The sequence below is a fragment of the Hylobates moloch genome, unplaced genomic scaffold, assembly GCF_009828535.3.
Source record: "Hylobates moloch isolate HMO894 unplaced genomic scaffold, HMol_V3 SCAFFOLD_18, whole genome shotgun sequence".
NCBI lineage: Eukaryota > Metazoa > Chordata > Mammalia > Primates > Hylobatidae > Hylobates > Hylobates moloch.
In genome coordinates, this window is record NW_026652293.1 from 63,672,405 (window position 1) to 63,678,656 (window position 6,252).

Here is a 6,252-nt window from a genome sequence, read left to right on the forward strand (position 1 = left end):
TGGCTAGTAGTATCCCTGCCAACCTACCCATCCACACCCTCCCAAATTTGAGCAAGACTGCAAGGGAGCAGAACCCTTTATCTGCAGCTTCATTAAAGTTACAGAAAGGCAGATTTCAGGGCATTGCAGGAAGTTTTTTGAAAGGCACCTCAAAATGCAGTGAGCTAGCTGCCCTCAGAGCTATGGCCGGATGTCTGTGATGGAGATCCCCACGCTGGTCAAGAGGTGGATTTGATACAATGCTAAAGATTCCCTTGCAACATTTAAAGAAAGCCACTCTAATGCTTCCCTGTTTTCCAGAAGTCACCTTACTTGGACACCTTTGACTGAGAAACCAAGCAAACACCTGCTCTAGAGCTGAGCATTTACCATCTATCTGTGGTCCTTAATTTGCATTCAAGGTCCTTACCCGACTCATTTACGTTCTGCAAACAAATACAACTACTTGTCCTTCTCACAGCAAGCGCTGCTTGTGCTGATTTTATATCTGGTTTCATCTTATCTGTCCTGCCCTTGTATTCCCTTTGTCCTAATTCTAAACCCACAGTTCTTAAATTGCATTTGGTGTTATGTGAATTTTATAAAGCATCCTGGAATAATTTTAGGAACAAAGGGTATATAAATAATATCAATCAATTTAATAAATGTATGATAAAACATAGCTCTGGTCTAAAACATGTCTCCTACCCTATGGGGCATTTTTGGACTCTTTCTCCAGCACCAAGTGGAGACAAGTTCAACTTCCAGGTCTTATGTTGGAGCTCCTTCCAATTTGAGCTTTCCGCACATGAAAATGAGTTGGTAAGGGTGGCTGAGCCTGTACAGGTTTCTGACCAACGAGACAGTCATTCAGGGTGTGTCTGATACAAGCTTGTCAAGAGAAGTCACTTGGTGATGGTGTATGACTGGAGGGGGATTGAGCTGAGTCTGCCTTTCCTCACGTTTCTGCCAGAAAAGGCAAACAGAGCAAGAACTTTGGGGATCAGTCCCAAAGAGGACCAGTACCCAGTTGAGAGGTTGCTGGTCATGACATGCTTGTAATCACAGTAACTGTGAGTTGAGCCCGGTTAGTGAGCACCCACCTTCATTCTCCAGACCTCTCCATCTAGATTCCTGAAGCATGTATGCACAGGGACACACCAAACAAACAGGCAGGATTGCTAGTTTGCCCTGCAACCTCAGATCCCCGGGGCCTTCCTACCCTTGTGCTGGACTTAGGAATTTCAAACGAGCTTTCTTTTCACTTTAACACAATGTTCTATATACCATCTTTAAAAAAAATTATTTAGGCTGGGTGCAGTGGCTCATGCCTGTAATTCCAGCATTCTGGGGGGCCACGGCGGGTGGATCACTTCAGGTCAGGAGTTCGAGAACAAACTGGACAACAGGGTGAAACTCCGTCTCTACTAAAAATACAAAAAAACTTAGCCAGTCCTGGTGACAAGGGCCTGTAACCCCAGCACTCGGGAGGCTGATGCAGGAGGATCGCATGAACCCGGAGGCGGAGGTTGCAGTGAGCCGAGATCGCGCTGCTGCTCTCCAGCCTGGGTGGCAGAGCAAGATTCCATCTTAAAAAAAAAAAAAATTATGTATTTGTTTTTTGAGTCAGCATCTTGCTCTGTCGCCCACGTTGGAGTGCAGTGGCACAATGTCGGCTCACTGCCACCTCCACCTTCTGGGGCTCAAGAGATCCTCCCACCTCAGCCTCCTGAGTAGCTGGGACTACAGGCATGCACCACCATCCCTGGCTAATTTTTGTATATTTTGTAGAGAAGGGGTTTTGCCATGTTGCCCAGGCTTAGATACCGTCTTAAATGGTCTCCTCTTTCACCCTTTCTCCCTGAGCCCCACTCTGACATCTCATCATCCTAAGGGCAGGAAAAGAAATAAAATGAAAGATAAGGTGCTCTTTTTCCTTAACTAGAACAAAACTGATCAAAGTTGTTGAGTCCTAATTTCCCATCTCTTAGGCTGTGCCCTGGGGGAACTGCGGAGAGCTCTCTGGCTGTATGGTGACTGTTCCTTTTACCATGCCTATTTATAATGCAAGTGCCCCTCCCACCAAAATCTACTTTCCTGATATAATGGTTTCTGGGACTCCATTCCTCACTAAGCTTATTAGAGCTTCTCTATCTTGGAGATAGAATGGGAAACAGTAAGATGGGGCCGTTGAGCTTCTGCCTGAAATTGAGGACACATAATTTTCCAGTTAGCATTTACCACTGTCCTCTCCTTGCCTCTGGCATCTGCATCCTAGGCTATAACATCTTCCTTAGTATTGCTTCATGCTTTTATTTTTGCTAAGATTGCTTTGCTGGCCTTGCTCAACATTTTTGTTGTTGTTGTATTTTTTTTTTTTTTTTTTTTTTTTTTTTTTGAGACGTAGTCTCGCTCTGTAGCCCAGGCTGGAGTGCAGTGGCGCGATCTCGGCTCATTGCAACTTCCACCTCCTGGGTTCAAGCGATTCTCCTGCCTCAGCCTCCCGAGTAGCTGGGACTGCAAGCGCCTGCCACCACACCCAGCTAATTTTTGTATTTTTAGTAGAGACGGGGTTTCACCATATTGGCCAGGCTGGTCTCGAACTCCTGATCTTGTGATCTGCCCGCCTCGGCCTCCCAAAGTGCTGGGATTACAGGTGTGAGCCACCGCACCCGACCTTTGCTCAACATTCTATAGATGCCGAGCTTGTTTGTGTAAGTTCTCCAGCGGATCAGTCAGGAGAACTAAGTAGGAAGCTGGGCTTTAGGAACTTGTCCTTACTTTACCAGTGACCAGAGAAGTTGGGAGGGCTGAGGCACGGTGGAGAAGTAATGCAGTCCTATCACAATTGGCTAGAACAGAGGCGTCGGTCAGGCTGTTTGGTGAAGCAGTTTCCAAGGCCCACACTAGGTGGCCGGAAGGCCCACACTCCTGTAGCTTTTTCACTCATGAAACCGTCATCCAGCAGGGGTCAGCTGTTCATCAGGTGCAACTTCCAGATGTTATCTTCCAGAGGTTATCATAACCTCTATTACCTCCCAATAGAATAAATCTCTCTGAGCTGAAAATATACTCAATCATGAAGACAAGAAGAACGTACATGCTTGGAGGTTTAGATTTCTAAAGTTTTCTTGGGGCAGAAAGATGACATGAAATGGCCAACTCACCTACAGCAAAGTGACTTAAGATGCTGTAGAGCCTTCCCATCATCCACACACTTGGCATATATTCCTAACACGCTCTGAAAGAAACTAGGCCTGTCCGCATAGAAGTCAGACCAAGATTTGATTTTTTAAAAATTACACAATAAATCATTAAATAGTAAAGCACTGTCACGTAAGATTAAAGGGTTATACTCGACAATCTCTCTGGATTATATTGCAGCACTAGCCTGTGCCTTAAATGCAGACGGAGCACAAACTGCATCTGAGAAGGAACTCCAGCTCTGCCTGTATTTAGCCATGACCTTCAGCAAATCATTTAACCTGTGTTTTCATGATAGAAATGAAAATGTCCACTTGAACCCAGGAGGCAGAGGCTGCAGTGAGCCGAGATCACGCCACTGCACTCCAGCCTGGCAACAGAGTGAGACTCCGTCTCAAAAAAAAAAAAAAAAGGTAATGAAAATGTTTTATGAAATACAACACGACATAAAAGTCTGGGGGGAGAGTTTGATTACGCCACTCTGTCAGCCTTCTCACTCTTCCTCGTAAAGAACTTACCCATCCTTCAAAGCTGACTCAGATGGTATTATGGTAATACTTAACCATATGGGTTGGGCTGTTTGTGTAACTGTCACATCTGCCCAAGGCTCTTCATGTTATTCTTGGTGCCTGGACCAATGTGACCCAGAGAAGTGCTAAATTAAATATTAGTTGAAAAAATGGTATCAGCCTAGGTTGGGACAAATGAAAGCGACAAGTCAAGTTGATTAGTTGAATATGAATTCTAGGGACATAGAGGAACTGCACCTTATCTGTGGATTGCAAGGCTTGAATTATTAACAATTCTGGGTTCACTGCACATATGCTGTAGAAAGCTATCGACTCTTTGCTTTGACTGCTATGTGCTTTGCCTTACAGAATAAATCATGGTTTTTTCAGCTTTCATCAGTTAATGCGGGATTGCCTTACCATCTGTTGGGCACTGAGTATAACCTCAAGAATAGCAGAGAAAGTCCCACTCTGAGCTTAACGACATGATTTATACCAGGTGGCAATAAAGGACAATAGTTGAATTTATTTTCTAATCCCTCGTGACACCTTTTATAAAGAAATTATATTACAAAACATTTTATAGTTTTGTAAATATTAAATTCCTTGCCAAGCTGTATTCACATTATACTTGGAGTAACAGTTTGGGGTTATTTACATGTTTTAAGTGGAGTATCAAGAAGTGTGATGGTTATTGTATACAAGTGCATCTTCACCATAGGAACGAGGAATGTGCTGGCCCTTCCCAGCAGCAAGGGAGAGGCCCCTGGCCTGCCTTGACTCATTCCACTTCTAACTCTGACAGACTATCCAGCAATAGTGAGATGAAAGCCCCAAAACTCAAAAGCACAATGAATCATTGCAGTTCCAGAACAGCCTACAGGGAGCAACCCAGGGAAGGGAGCCATTCTGACCCATGAGTTCCCCCAAGTATGAACTTGTCCTCCGAGCTTCACTTCCTTGCTATTGTTGACCCATTCTGAGGGGAGTGGGGTCTCCTGACCATGCCCTGGGGCCCACTCTTTCGCAGTGCTGAAGGAGATCCTGGTAGCCCTCTATGGAGAGGTGGTCTCCAAGTGCTAGGCACTGGGCTGACAGAAAGCTGCTTCCCAAGCTTTGTGCAAAGGAATCATCAGCGGCATCTTGTTAAGAGGCAGGGGCTGATTCAGCAGGGCCGGGCTGCTTTGAGATTCTCCATGTCTGATCTACACACCACGCTTTGAACACTATGTAGCTGAAGGACTGTATCTCAACATTTCTGCACATTAGAATCACCTGGGAGGCTTCCTCGATCCACAGAGGCACCTATGCCTCACTCCTAATTAAATCCAGACTAGGGATGCGGGGTGCTGGAGCCCAGGCATCAGTATTTTTTTTCTTTTTTCTTTTTTGAGATGGAGTCTTACTCTGTCGCCAGGCTAGAGTGCAGTGGCGCGATCTTAGCTCACTGCAACTTCTGCCTCCTGGGTTCAAGCGATTCTCTTGCCTCAGCCTCCCGAGTAGCTGGAACTACAGGCACGCACAACCACGCCCGGCTAATTTTTGTATTTTTAGTAGAGACAGGGTTTCACAATGTTGGCCAGGATGGTCTCAATCTCTTGACCTTGTGATGTGCCTGCCTTGACCTCCCAAAGTGCTGGAATTACAGGCATGGGCCACCGCGCCCAGTCCTAGGCATCAGTATTTTTCTAAACATTGCCCAGGTGATTCTTAAAGTTGTCAGGTTCAAGAACAGCTGATCTAAAGGTTCAACTCACTGTAAGCATGGAACAGCCTCAAAGGAACAGCTTCCTGCAAGTGATCCACACTTAACTCTGTTGGTCTTAACTGCTTTCAATTTTCTTGTCCCCACTGACCAGTTATGTGCCGAAGGCAATTAATTGCCACCTCTCATTTAAACTCCTTTCAACAGAGGAAATAAGCAGTATTCTTCCTTCTCTGTATCTCACCCCAGTTCCTGACCCAGGGTGTACTTGACAGGTTAACACTTGGCGATGCGTGACGTTGAGGTGCCTTCCTCTCCCTAACCTGAAGGAGGCTCTAGTGAGCAATTATCAAACCAAAAGAAAGAAGATGAAGGAGTCTGCAGCATTCAAAGACAGAAGAGCAGCCAGGCATGGTGGCTCATGCTTGTAATCCCAGCACTTTGGGAGGCCGAGGAGGGTGGATCACGAGGTCAAGAGTTCAAGACCAGCTTGGCCAACACAGTGAAACCTCGTCTCCATTAAAAATACAAAAATTAGCTGGGCGTGGTGGCGGGCGCCTGTAATCCCAGCTACTCGGAAGGCTGAGGTAGGAGAATTGCTTGAACCCAGGGAGGCAGAGGTTGCAGGGAGCCAAGATCATGCCACCACACTCCAGCCTAGGCGATAGAGCAAACTTTCGTAAAAAAAAAAAAAAAAAAAAAAAAGAAAGAGCACTGAGAACCAGCTGTAAATGGTGATCTACTCTTGCTAAAATGATTCCTTAAGCTCAACAGAGTCAACCTTGTTTCAAATGCATTTAGTGGCAGAAAAACAAACTAATTTTCTTTCATTATTTGACTGGACTCAATGCATTC